We start from the raw sequence: 14,378 nt of genomic DNA, 5'->3' as shown, positions 1-14,378 counted from the left end.
CTTGGTTATAAGATCAAAATCACTTAGCACTGCACATTCTTTTTTTTTTTACATCTTTATTGGAGTATACTGCTTTACGATGGTGTGTTAGTTTCTGCTGTATAACAAAGTGAATCAGCTATACGTATACATATATCCCCATATCCCCTCCCTGTTGCGTCTCCCTCCCACCCTCCCTATCCCACCCCTCTAGGTGGTCACAAAGCACCGAGCCGATCTCCCGAGTGCTATGCGGCTGCTATGCACATTCATTTTTGATGTTTAAGTTAGAGTGACAGTTCAATCTTTATAAATATGCTTCTTCATGTGGTGTGTGCCTGGGTGGTTTCCAGCACCGAGGGTGGTGATGCGGAAAATTCTTGAGGTAAAAGCTCATCTTGTGACTTGATTCCTCCGATTTGGTTTTCAGAACAATTTTATATCGTAACTTTACTTCCCTACTGAGTGTTCTACTTGAAAGTAAGCCCATGGGAAAAAATGCCTCTTAATTAGATGTGGATAATATAGAAGCAGGGGGGAAAAGACACAAAAGATCTCTTATGGACTGCTCACTGCTTGCTTCAGGGCTATTTTTGAAAGTAGAAATTAAATCTATGACCAAAAATGTCTGGAACCAGGGCTTTGCTGAGCTGCAGACTCTGCCTGTCTCCACAGCCAGGCTGGGTGGCTTTGGCTACTCAGCCTGGGCTCAGGGCCACTCAGGTTGGCAGCCTTGCCAACCAGAATATGCCAGGAGGGTGGGGCTCTCGGGCAGCCCTGCTGTCTCCCCAGAACTCTGCAAGTGAAAACTCTCATAGGACTCCTGAGAAACGCTCGACCCAAGAGGAATGAACCCTGCAAGGAGCTTGCTCTCAGTCACTGCTGATGTCACGTGCATCTGCTGGCTACTTTAACCCAAGTCCCCAGTGAGGCCAAGGAGAAAATGGAAATTATCAGGTTCCTCCTTCACCATGAAGGCATGACCTTGCACAACCCTTTGAAATGCCATCTAACCCTGATTCTCTAACTCTCCCACTGTCTTTTATCTACTTCTATAACTGGATTTTTTGGGCAGCAAAGGAGGTTGTGAGCGGGCAACACGTGGAACTAGACTCATTAGCAGCAAGAGCCAGCTTAAGTCTCATGGGACTGATACTTAGAGCAGTGGTTCCAAACGCTGTAAAACTGCCATGAAGTGGAGATTTGGCAATATGTGCATCAACTGGATAACTGCAGACCACCAAACCAGGTCATTCAGGTCAATCATATTCCAGCCGGGAGCTGAATTATTTAATCTGGCTGTCCCAAATAATCAAACCAACTAGAAAGCTGCCAGGCTGTTTAGAATTTTAGTCTGCAAATATAAAACAGTAAGAAAAGGAAGTCCCATACATTGCAGATTGTAAAGCACTTCAGAAGTACCACCAGATCCTTCTTATAAAATACTCTCTGGCAGTCTAGAAGAGATATGGTATGCATATGCTACCCTGCAGGATAATGTCACCTCTATCCTAGGGTATGTTGAACACCTTCCCCTCTGTAGCTTTTGCATTAGGAGGGAAATTCATATTGGAACCTGACCAGCTGGAGATCTGATTATTTTTGGTGATCAAAGAAAAACAATTTGGTTCTTGGACACTGTTTTCCCTATGGGACAAAAGTTTTAATTTGTGCCATTGGTGTGCCCTCCCTGCACCCAAAGGAAAATTAGAATAGAGTGTGGATCCTAAAATAGGTTGTATTTCTGGACTCATTTGGTGATTAATAATAGATATCTCTAACCTCTAAGCAATTAGTTAGGGTTCATATATAATTCCTTTGACCCACAAGGGAGATTTACTAAAAAGGGTACATCTGAGTGTAAAATCTAATCAGATTTCTTACACTTTTCCCCATAGCCAAAATGGAGACTTGAAAACTTATGCCATAAAATTGCAAAGTCTCTTCACAGTGAAGAAAGGAAGAATGAAGCAGTTATCTAAAACATCATTCAAGGTCAGCGCTTACCACAGTTTCTGACTATTTGCAATTATCTCCAGCTTTGTGCTTATTTTTCCTCCCCAGGTTCTGGGTCTTCTCTCTCGGGATTGACCTTATAATTGTACAGATCCAGACCAATCTAAGTTTTCTGAGCAGATTACTCTTCCCAGGATTGATAACCTGTCTCAGGTCTGTATCCCTGTTCATTTCCAGCAGCGTCAGCAAGACGGACAGGTAGCAGTCAACAGGAAAAACTCCTTTTGGTTACCCATGGTGCAGTAGCACATGCATTATAAAATAGAAATAGGTATTTATGGCCTGCTGTAAAGAAAGCTCTAATCTGAGGAGAGAAAAAAACAGTGAACGATAATGTCAACTACAGGCACTGGTCTATTTCATCCCTTTGCTTTTAATTTTTCCTCCCCCTCCCCAAACCGGTAATTTAGACATTTCCTACAATAGGTGTTCATTATAGACCATAAATGTTTTATGGATGTGCATTTAGAAAACTTGCTCTAAAGCTTGAATTTGAGCAAGGCCGTCACTTAAAGGGGAAAAAAAAGCATCGTTGGCATCCGCTGAAGTGTTAATTTCTCTGAAAGCACAGAGGGTGTTAAACAGGCTCTCTTGCTGAATGATAAGTTTTAAAATTTTTTGAAAGAACGCCAAAGGCTTTTCGTGCAAAGCTTCTGCCATTGTATCCCTGACTTTCCTGAAATTTGTTTTTCAAATCTTTTATTCTAAACCTAAGGCTTTCCAAAGAAATTACATATATTTAAAGACCAGTAAAGCTCATGAGCATTAACAACATCAGGCAGGGTTTATTCTTAAAAATTGGAGGGGAGTGTTTTCTCATAAGGAAAAGTTTATTTATGGATGTGTAAAGGGGTTTTCAAATTAGTCTCACTATGTAATAGTAATGAGTGAAAGCAAAAGTGAAATAGTGAAGAATACTCTTTCCATCTTGTGATCCACTCTATCCACCCAAAGCAGTACGAGTCTACATGGTATAAACTTAGGTCCTTAAATTTTTACTCTGCAGTCATTTCTAGCACCCACAGAAAAAGCTAGACTCAGGTAAAACACAAGCTCATCTTTCCTTTCAGGACGGCACCATCTTTCTCTCACGTTTTAACTCAGGTCCTGCAGAAAGCAGAGTCTACAACAAAGCCTTCAGTGTGGGAGATTGTTCAGAAAGTGATTCAGGGAGATGGAATGAAGGTCAGAGGAACTGAAGAAACAGGGAAGGAGTGAAAGCCCATTCAAGGATGTGTTCCCAAAACCACATCAATGGTCCATTTGGACTCACCTCTCTTGTCGTGCGGAGCAAAGCAACTGGACAAACTCATCTAGGTAAAAGGGCCTTTCTGGTTCACAGCTTTTAGGGGTGGCTGAATTTTTAAAGCAAAACGATTCTCTTATGGGTGGGGTACTGTGCATTATTTGGGGACACATCTCTGTCAGAGCAGTCTGCTCACGCTGGCCAGAACTAATGGTGGACGGAAACCATCTATTGCACCTACATATATATATTGTTTTCCCAACCTCTTGTTAGAATGGCATTTTGACTCATAGTAATAGTTTTTAGAAGGGATCAAGAGACCCTTCATATAGGCAATTTGGGGGCAAGAATTGCTTCTCTCTCTTTGGATTCAGTCATATCTTCTTTCAATTAATTTTGGTAATTTATATTTTTCTAGAGAAGCATAACATATCTAACCATCTTTTTCATTTTCTTATTTTATGATCCTTTTCAGTGCAAGTCTTTCCTGCTTTTTTATTTAGTCCTATACAGTTATTAATCTATGAATTTTCCTCTGAGTTACTCCCTTGTCCAGATTCCATATACTTTCCTATGGTTGGTTGGTTTCTAAATACTCTATATTGTAGTTGTATTTCTGCTTTGAATCAATAGGTGCTAAGTAAATTATTTTAAGGTTTCTAAATGATTAGATTTTTAATGTTAATTTACTGCTGCAGGTTTCTAATATAAATTTAAGCATTTTGTATAGGAATATGACTCATAAAATGTCTCTTTTCAGGAATTTATCGGCATGCCAATTAATAGGCACTGGTAAAGAATTTGCATTTCTATTGTAAGGCATACGTTTTAGTAATTTAAATAAATCTTATTCTTTAATTCAAAGCACCTGCATCATTTTATTCTTTTGTCAAATTCTACATGATATTTTAAAATCTTCAACTTATTTCTTTCAATTCCTCCTTACAACTTTTTGCTTTATATAATTCAATAAAATTTTATTTAAAAGATGATACATATCACTTAAATCTTTTGCATAAATTATGTAGTTTAAAATATAAAAAGAAGACCTTTATTCTCTTTTATGCTTTTTGTTTTTAATTCATTGTCTGATGTTATTATTGTAACCAATGCCTTCTTATAACTTGATTGCATTATATATGCTTTTGTAAGTGCTTTAATACTTAACCCTTTTGTGTTTCTTTAAGTATGTCATTTGGATTTTGTTTTAGAGTCTAATCTCCCTTTTAGATTTATAATTGTAATAATATTTGGCCTTACTTCCACTTACTTGTTAAATGATTTCTATCTTTTTTGTTTTCTTTTTTTCTAATTTGTGCCATATGGACTTGTTTGTCTGTTTTCATATTTCCTGTTGTTTTAGATCATATGTATCATATTCTAAATCCTATTCATGAATATTTTTTTACATTTAAAATTTAATTTCTATGTTGAGTGGGATGCATTGATTAGAAAAAGAATCTATTGTACAATAAAGGTGGACAAGCAACAGAATTTGCCAGAAGCAACTGAAGGAGTTAGATTGTGCTTATCAAAGAATTGTGCTTATCAGCTAGCTATTGAGGGGAAAAGGGAAGGAGAACAAGAACAGAGACAAGTAAAACCCATGGAATAACCTGCATCCTCTTAACCACACGACAAAGGTATATTTGATTTCTACTGTTGCTGTGACAAATTACCAGAAACTGAGTAGTTTAACACAACACAAATTTATAAATTTCACAGTTTCTATGCGTCAGAAGTCCAGTGGGCTCTGGTCTTTGCTAAGAGTCTCACAAGGTTGAAATCAAGGTGTTGGTACTGCTTGCTATCCTCTCTGGAGGCTCTGGGGAAAAAATCTTCCTTGCTTATTCAGACAGTGGGTAGAGTTCAGTTCCTTATAGCTATAGGACTAAGGTTCTGTTTCCTTGCTAGCTGTCTGTTGAGAGCTGTTCTCAGCTTCTACATGCCACTTCCATTCCTTGGCTTTTAGTCTCCTCCCTCAATCTTCAAAGTCAGTAATGATAGATTGAATCCTTCTCACACTGTGTCTGTCTGACTTCAGCTGGGAAAGATTCTCCCCTTTTAAAGTCTCATGTGATTAGACTAGACTCAAAGGGATAGTCACCTCATTTCAAATTCCATTACCTTTATCACACCTGGACAGTCCTTTTGGTATGAAATGTCACATATTTACAGGTCCCAGGGACTACAGAGTAGACATTTTTGAGGGGCCCTTATTCAGCCTACTACAGAAGGGCAAGTGAGAATGTATTAGAGAACAGACCAGGTGGCATTAAGGGTTCTTATCAAAGCTTTATTTTACTGATCTGACAACAGGATCCTACCTTATGAAAGTGAATTATAATAGGAAAACCCACATGCAAATGAAGTGAACAATAATTGGGGGGGCACATGTGGCCTATAGAGTGCCTAATTGGGGGAGAGTCTGGGAGGAGTTTGGAAAGGGTTTTTGATGGAGACAAAGAATTATGTCAATGAAGGGAAAGAGTGTGACATCTGTAAAAAGAAGTGTAAGAGAGAACTGAGCATTGCAGACTTATTACTACTCTTTCTGACCCAGGCTGGAATAGATGTTAAGTAATAAATCTTGTAGTTTAATATCCAAGTTGCCTTATCTAGTTACTGTGGCATTGTTGCTTAAAAGGAATCCTTATTTATTAAGAAATGTCCCTTGAGCAAAAGCATTTGTAGGGGTTCTGTGTAGGGGTTCAGGGCAATCTAATCAGCCTAGACCTTGGATTCTATTCCCTTCTCTTACCACCACCTTGGAGAGCTGGGCCAATCCAGAGGAAGTAGCAGGGAGGCAACACTGTTTCCCAACGTTTGGAGTCAAGGTTGAAACGGTGTATTAAGAGTTGCATAAAAACATTCCAGTCCCTCAAGAGAAAATGAGTTAGCAGTGTATTTTTATTTTTCTCATTCCATCTGCCTAGTTTCTCAATATTTTCTGTTATATCTAAATTTTGCATCTAGGTTATTCTTAACACATTATGTTTTTATTTTATCTCTTTTGAGCTTTGAATTTACATTCAGGTTTATTAAACAGATTTATAGTTACTTGTAATATATCAACAGACATTTTATAAAACTATTTTTTCTATTCTTCAGCTCTTAATTGGATAGACATGATATTATATCAATATATATTATATCAAGATGTACCCAAAGTAAGTAGAAACTTTTTTTCTGAAACATTTATTTTCTGAAAATTATCTCACAGTGCTTACATTTAATCAGGCTCAACGTAAGAGTGTTTTTTCTTTTCCAGCATATTTTGAATTCACCCTTTTCTTTGCATCCAAATTTTATTCTTCCACTTTAGACTGAAACACTCAGGCTTTGACTTCTATGTTAGTCTTCAAACTTATCTCCTCTCCAGTCTCTACCCATTTCTATCACTTCTCGTGCTCGTGCCAATCCACTGTCCTAAAACATTTGGACCTTGCTGGTTTGTTACCCGTGAGCTTACTAAAGCTGCCTCATGTATGTTACTCCTTCTTGGATTATCTTCTCCACTTCTTTCCCCTAATCTAATCCTTACATTTCTTTCAACACCAAATTCAAATTATATTTTTTTTACCTGATGATACCTGGCAACTTGTCTTCTCCTTGTCTCAGTTCACATAATATCCATCATCCACTTCATAGACATTAGCCTGAATTATATGATTTTTATGCTGTTCTCTTATTGTTTCTGTGAATCTTATTTCTCCTATTTTATCTTAGGTGTTGTTAGATCAGTGATTGTTTCTTTTTCTTTTATGGCCTCCCCCGCACCTGGCATGGTACGATGCTCACAGTAAAAGTCTAAGAGTTATCTGTTGTTTACTGAATAACTAACAAATAAGTTTATGCTAAATGACTCAGTTCAATAATTTAATGTACGTTAAAATTTAAATACAAAATTTTTTTAAATGTGCATGGTTTTTAAATAAAGCTATAAAAAAAGAAATTGAATGAAAACTGTCTCCTCAGCCTCCCTTTTCCCAAAGTGAACTCTTTTAGTGGTTGCCTATGTATACTAAAAGAAATTTTTTTTATTTATTTATATTATACTAACTATAACTCTATTATTCACCTATATCTAAAGAAAATATACAGGAACTACACTGTATACACTGTTTTATATCTTTTTTCTCTATATGTCTTTCTCACTTAGTTTGATGATCTTTCCAAATCAGCATTTTCAGATACACTTTCATTACTTTTTAATGGCTAAATAGCATTTCATTGTATAAGTGTGCCAAGCACTACCTTCCACTTATGGAATACTGAAGTTGTTTCCAGTTCTTTGTTATTACAAACAAATACGAAGTATACACTTCAAGCAAAAATTAGTCTTGACAGAGCCTGTTGCTCTGGAATAAATGTATCCCCATTTCCATGTCATATCTCTTAAGTAAACCTCTCCAAAGCCAGGAATTTGTATTACCTATGAGGAAAAGCTCATAAGAAAGAGTGTGAGAGACATAATTTAACACCAAGTTTTAACAGTAAGTGATTAAAGCTTGATTGAAAGTTCAGTTAATGAAGGGAAATACACTATGTTGAGCTCAGTAGTAAAAAAGGAACAAAATTAACATTTGCACACTTGATTTTTGTGACTGAAATTATCATACTTGCAACACTATTTTTCTTGGGATCATGGAAGTGAGAGAGAGAGCCCTGCGGATATCTGGAAGAAAAATATTCCAGGCAAAGTCACAAAGCAAATACAAAGACTTCGGGTGGAAACACATGGCTTAAGTAGAGTGGTATGAAACAGCCAGAGAGGCTGTATACAGCCTTATAAACCATTTAAAATACTTAGCCTTTTTCCTGAGTGAAATGGAAGGACATTGGAGGGTTTTAAACTAACATGTAACTTAATCTAACTTACATTTTAATAGTCAACTGCTGTTTTAAGAACATATAGAAAGGGGGCAAAGGAGCAGAGAGATTTTTCAGGCTATACAACATTCTACGTAAAATTGATTACAGCAATGAACTGTGAGAGATAAGCTACTGTGTATGGGAAAAGTGAGGGCACCAATGTGGGGATGACAGTGGAAAAAATGACAGTATTGTTGACTTAAAGAAAAACACACAACATAAGAGTTATGAGTTTAAGTTTTCTTTCAGGGTCTTACTGAGGACTATAGCCCAGGAGACAGCTCTGAGGAGCTGGTCCAAAGAGGTAGGGGAGAAGCTAGCATATATATGATTTTTTTTGGCTAGGAAATACATGTAGTCAAGCATACAAGAACAGATATCTCAAGTTAATGATTTTAGTGCTTTTCTATGTATGTGTAAAATCAAGTTAATGATTTTAGTGCTTTTCAACTATCTAGGGGCTGTTTATCCAAAGCAGAGAGTGCCTTATCCTGTTTTTCATCCTGAATTCCTTTCATGGTACACTGTTGGTGAGCAACTGCCATAGGTTTTGATTTAACTCTGATATAACTGGGTGATGAGTGATGCTCTTTGTTCTTTCTTTGTTCACAGTATCAATAGAATGTAGACCTCAGTAAGATCACTGAGTTGGTGGAGTAGGGGTATTAGAGGAAGTGAGTAGGAACATTGGAACTGTTGGTCTGAAGGTAGGATGCTTGAAAGTGACATTATAAATGAGATGCAGTTATTGATGATGACAAGATCTAGATATTGGTTATGATAGCAGGAAAAAGAGCTGAGGTAAGGTGAAAGGTAAGGTAACTGAGGGAGAGGAGACTGAGAAACTGATAAGCCAGAGCAATGCAAGTTTCATCTACATGAGCATTGATATTCTGCCAAATTATGAACAAAATGTACTAGTGAACCAGGAACTAATGCTTTCAAGAAATGCTGGGGAGGGACTCAGGGTGCTGTGGAAGATTGCAACAAGGAGGGTACAATGGTAGGATCTGACGCAATGATTATTCAACAGATGAACTTTTATTTCTTGAGAAATTCTTTTCATATCTCATACAGAATATTTTTTAAAAATTGTCATGATTGGGCTTCCCTGGTGGCACAGTGGTTGGGAGTCTGCCTGCCAATGCAGGGGACACGGGTTCGTGCCCCGGTCCGGGAAGATCCCACATGCCGCGGAGCGGCTGGGCCCATGAGCCATGGCCGCTGGGCCTGCGCGTCCGGAGCCTGTGCTCCGCAATGGGAGAGGCCACAACAGTGAGAGGCCTGAGTACCGCAAAAAAAAAAAAAAAAAAAAAAAATTGTCATGATTTAGCGCAATTTAGGGTCATACTTACAAGAACTGACTCCTGGAGCCAGACAGCCTGGGCTCAGCTGTCGTCTACTATTTACTAGCTGGGTGACCTGAGGCAAAATGTCTCATCTGTATATTGGAGATGATGAAAGTACCTCCCTCACAAGATTGTAGTGAGTCTTGTTTGAGCTAATATATGTAACGCACATGAACCAGAGCCTGGTGCAGGCTGAGTGCTATGTAAGCATTTGCCATTAATAATGTGACTTTCTTTACTTGGGTATCACAGGGCATGTCAAGGAGACAGTCACTACATGCATTGTAAGTTGGCTGGAGAGAAAGTTGGCTCAAAGCAATTTGTCAATGCCTTTATGCAACAGTTCTATTTCTAGGTATTTATCATTTAGCTATACTTACCCATTTATAAAATGACATATATACAAAGATGTTCTTGCTATGTAATTGATAATAGTGAAAAGTCTGGGAAAATATACAACCATAGAATATATCCTATGCAGCTCTTAAAAAGAATGCATTAGCTTTCTATGTGTTGACAGAAAATTCTCCAGAATATACTGTTAGGTAAAAAAAAAAAAATCAATTGCAGGACAGTGTACATATTTTGCTAGAATTTGATAATGTACATATATATTTCTCTGTGTGTGTGTTTGTAAATGAATGTAGTATTCTTAGAGAGTTACACAGGAGCCCTCTGTTTGCCTCTCAGAAGAAAACTGGGTGACTAGAAGATAGAGGTAAGAAGCAGCCTTACCTTTTAAGTTTATATTTTGTAGCAGCTTTTATATTTTGTACTTGTATATGTTCAAAAAACTATTTTTTAAAGTAAGCCTTTTTTTTATTATTCTCCAAAATAATCAAGTTTTATTGTAAACTGTCCAAATTAGAAAGTCCAGATGAGGTCATAGAATAGAAATTAAAGATGAGGTCATAGAATAGAAATTAAAGTAAGTCTTGATTCTAAAATGTCAATTTCATATTAAGGATATGAAAACTAATAAACAGAAACCTCATTCAAAATGGAGTCAGGAGACCAGAAGGGAAATATTTCACACCCTGCTACTTGAGATCAGTTACAGACCAAAAACAAAGAGAGGAACCTTTGCAACTCCAACAGCAAGAAGGTTACTACCTTACCATACAGCAGAAGGAAGGATTTCTCTTCGCCCAGCGACAGCCCAGCCAATGAGAAACTGTCACAACTCTGCCAATGAAACGCCACTACACGTTGAACTGCCAGTTTCCTCCAATGGACTCTTTGTTTATAACAGCTCCTCCCAACTCCCCCTTCTCTATAAAAGAACATTCCTCTCCTTTGGTCTCTGGACTTGCCTGTGGTTCGCCGTAACGTGCGTTTCCCGAATTGCGATTCTTTTCTGTTACTGAATAAGCCCACTCTGCTGGTAAAATAACTGTCTGTTTTATTGTTTTAGGCCAACAGGGCACATCCCTTTAGCAAAGATTTCTTGATGGCTTCACTGTGTGCCCAGGTCCATGGCAGGTGCTATGAGAGAGTCTGAGGAAGACTAACATCCGTCCTTCTCCTCAAGGTACTTGTTGGGGAGCAAGATGCATCCGTATGAATCATTAGAGAATAACACCAGACACGCAAAGTTGAACAGCCAAGGGTTCTAAAGAGGCTGAGAGGATGACCACTGTTTCAACTTGGGACTTCTGGTTTGGAGTCTAGATCTGGATATACAATTAATTTACTCAGAATCGCCCAAGAAAAGAATTAGTTTCTCTCTATATTTGCTTAGTTTAAAAAAATTAACTAAGGAATTCATTTATCTGAGGGGCTAGTCTGCCACTGCTACAGTGGGAAAGTATTTTATTTTCCCATAAAATATCTTGGAATAAAAAAAAAGTAACTCTCAAAATTATGCTTCCCATTACAGCAATACAAAAACAGCAGGACCATTTATCCTTATTACAGCTGCTTTCTAGTAGTGCTACAACGAAAATACTCTATTTATTTAAATCCTAAATTTAGTATGAGGTGACTGGGCAGCTCAGGACACTGCAGTGAAATGTGAGTGTGTGGCACTACGATCCATGGCCATTGATGAGAATGTAGGACGTTAGTGTTTCCAACAAGTCTTAAGGCCATGAGACACATGGAAAAGAAAATAAGAAAGAAGTAATTGAGATTCTGAGAGGGGACATTGAGAATTACCTACAAATAGAAACTGATCTTTTTTTTTACTTTTCTTATCCTTAATCCCCTTCCAACCGAACGTCACTGCAATGGGTTGGAAGAGCAGGCACAGTTTCTGTGCTACAGGCTATAGCTGGTGTGTGAACAGAGCCCAGTTTCTGATCCTGTACCAAATATAAAACTAACTTAAAAAATGGCTTTCTGTTTCAGTTTGTTTGCTCATAAGTTACAAAGCCCTGATAGATATTTGAGGGAAATGAAAGCAATAGGCTCAAAGTTGTTCAACTGGGAAAAAGAGCTGCTTTGTGAAACTGACATTTCTGAGAAACCTCTCCCCTCAGCCTCCACCTTAGCGCCACCCTCGCTCTTAAGTCATACATTAGGGAGAATGTGCTGGGTTGAACAGCACTGTACCACACACAGCTGCAGACCTGGGAAGGCTATTTCCATCCTAGCTGGATTCCAAAGAAATACATTTTCTTGGGCTAATCCTGGAGTCTGCTCTTGCCTAGAGAGGGCCCTTGTGGTCCTGAAAGCCAGAGGACCCATCCAAGTAATTCAGGCACTGAGGGTTTGGGTTCACTCTAGGGCAGACCCAAGAACAAGGTTGGGCCCAAGAGTCTGGGGCCACCCTAGTGCCATTTCAACTGAAAGTCAAACTGACCTGAATTCTCAGGAGTCTTTATAAGAATTCCAGCCAACACTTGTCCTGCCCTGAGGCCAGTAATAAAGGTGTGTGGAGTGCAGGACCCTGAGGCAATCAGAGTCAGGTAGTAGCTTGAGAGCTCCCACCATCCATCAAAGAATGTCAGGGATCCTGTCTGCCAGATGCCCCACCGAGTTTCAGGATACGTTTAGCATTCAGAGTACTTGTAAGGGCGTAAGACTACAGATCCCTTCGTGTGTAGTCTGATTTACCTAATGAATCTTTTACCCAAGTCTTGGGTTTTCACCCAAGATTTCTGCTAGGACCAGAGTCTCTCCTAGTTTAGCCAAAGTGGCCACTGTCCTAGTTTCTTCACAAAGTTCCTAGCAGTCCCTTGCTCCTGGGCTGGACCCAGCTTTCTGTTTTCCTTACATAAGATAGGTTTGACCTTTTTTTTTTTTTTTCTCTGCACAGACACCCTTCAAACAATGGGTATTTCAACACTAACCTAGATACATCTAAGATTTGTATACCTCTTTAGGTTGCTGTTTTTGTAGCGGTTCTGTCCTGGGATTAATTTGTCCCTCTTACTCTCACTTTCAGCTCATTGTCCCTAGATTCATCCTCCGAATCCAGAACTCCCAGAAAACCTGATGGCCAGGGAAGTGCTATTTAGGACACTTCATTGGAAATGTCCTCTGGCTGAGAGTTCCTGAGGACTCACCCCTAAACAAGCCCCCAAACACTCACCCATGCCTTCTCAGATGCACTAGAACCGGATGGCTTCTAAATGAAAAGAGAAAGCAGAAGCTTAGCCACAGATCCACCTGGACAAATGCCACCCTAAGGGAAGCATCGCTTGCTCATTCCACGCCTCTAATTGTAAGGGTGAAAAGAAATACTAGGATTTTCTAGACTTATAGGAAGGTACTTCTTTATTATTCAAAAAAAAAGTATACGACAAAAGGAATTCTTGTTCTCCTTGAGTTTTCTAATTGAGGTTCTAGAAGCTGACAGAGCATGACATGCACCCCCCTTCCCTAGTCCCTCTCCACTGCTTCAAAAAGGTCATAAGAGAAGGAGCAAAGCCGAAAAATGTAGAAGCAGCATTGCATTTTTTAAGACTGTCAGATGGTGTGATTGATAGTACAGCTAACTCAGTACATTGAAACAGTAAATAAATAAGGCCCGTGTGCCTTAAGGTAATACAGTCCCAAGGGTGCCTTGGTTTCAAGGGTATAGTTTATGCCCTGAAGAATCTCACCCAATTAAATAATAAAAGTAAAGCAGCAGAAAGCAGGCTCTGAAGCAATGAGTGCCTGCTGAGAGCTGATGCCCCGTTCTGTGCTGAGGGATGCAGATGCCATGTTCCCTATCTTCAAGGGACCCACGGTCTAGGTGCTGCAGAGAGAGACTCACACCAAAGAGGAACAAAGCAAAGGACTAAGCAACATGTAATTAAATGCTACACTTTTTCTGAGGCAGGGGAAGACTGGGCTCCCCAGAAAAGGCTTAGTGAGAGAGAGTTGTGTGCTACCCTGGAGGGCAGGGACAGGGACAGGTGAAGAGAGAGATTCAGAATGAACCTCCTGGAAGTGGAACAGACGTGGTCTGTTCATGGTTGTGTAGAGGCCCTACTGATGAGAGCAGGCCATCTGTGCTGTGTTAATAATTTCAAAAGTACCACTTTCAGATTATGCCAAACAGAGGGAAGAACATGTTGATCGAATGAGTAGACACATAAATGCAAAAAGAGATCTGATTCATTTTCCTTTGCCCTTCCATAATATATCCATGACAGTTGCTTCAGAAATTATACTATGGTGATAAGCATCAAGCTGGGTTTTTTGTTTTGTTTTGTTTTGTTTTGTTTGTTTGTTTTTGGCTGTGCCCCGCAGCTTGTGGGATTTTAGTTCCCCAACTAGGGATCGAAACTGGGCCCTCAGCAGTGAGAGCACGGAGTCCTAACTGCTGGATGGCCAGGGCATTCCTGAGGGTGGGGATTTTGAAAAAAAGAAAACATTATCTAGTTACAGCCATTATTTTATGATCTTCTTGTCTATATTTAACATAAAGTTTTTCTGGTGTTGACCATGGTTCCTTAAATCCTTTCTTTTACTTCCAACTA

Source organism: Globicephala melas, chromosome 3, assembly GCF_963455315.2.
Source record: "Globicephala melas chromosome 3, mGloMel1.2, whole genome shotgun sequence".
Lineage (NCBI taxonomy): Eukaryota > Metazoa > Chordata > Mammalia > Artiodactyla > Delphinidae > Globicephala > Globicephala melas.
The sequence above is the reverse complement of the archived record's forward strand: the minus strand, read 5'-3'. Positions refer to the sequence as shown.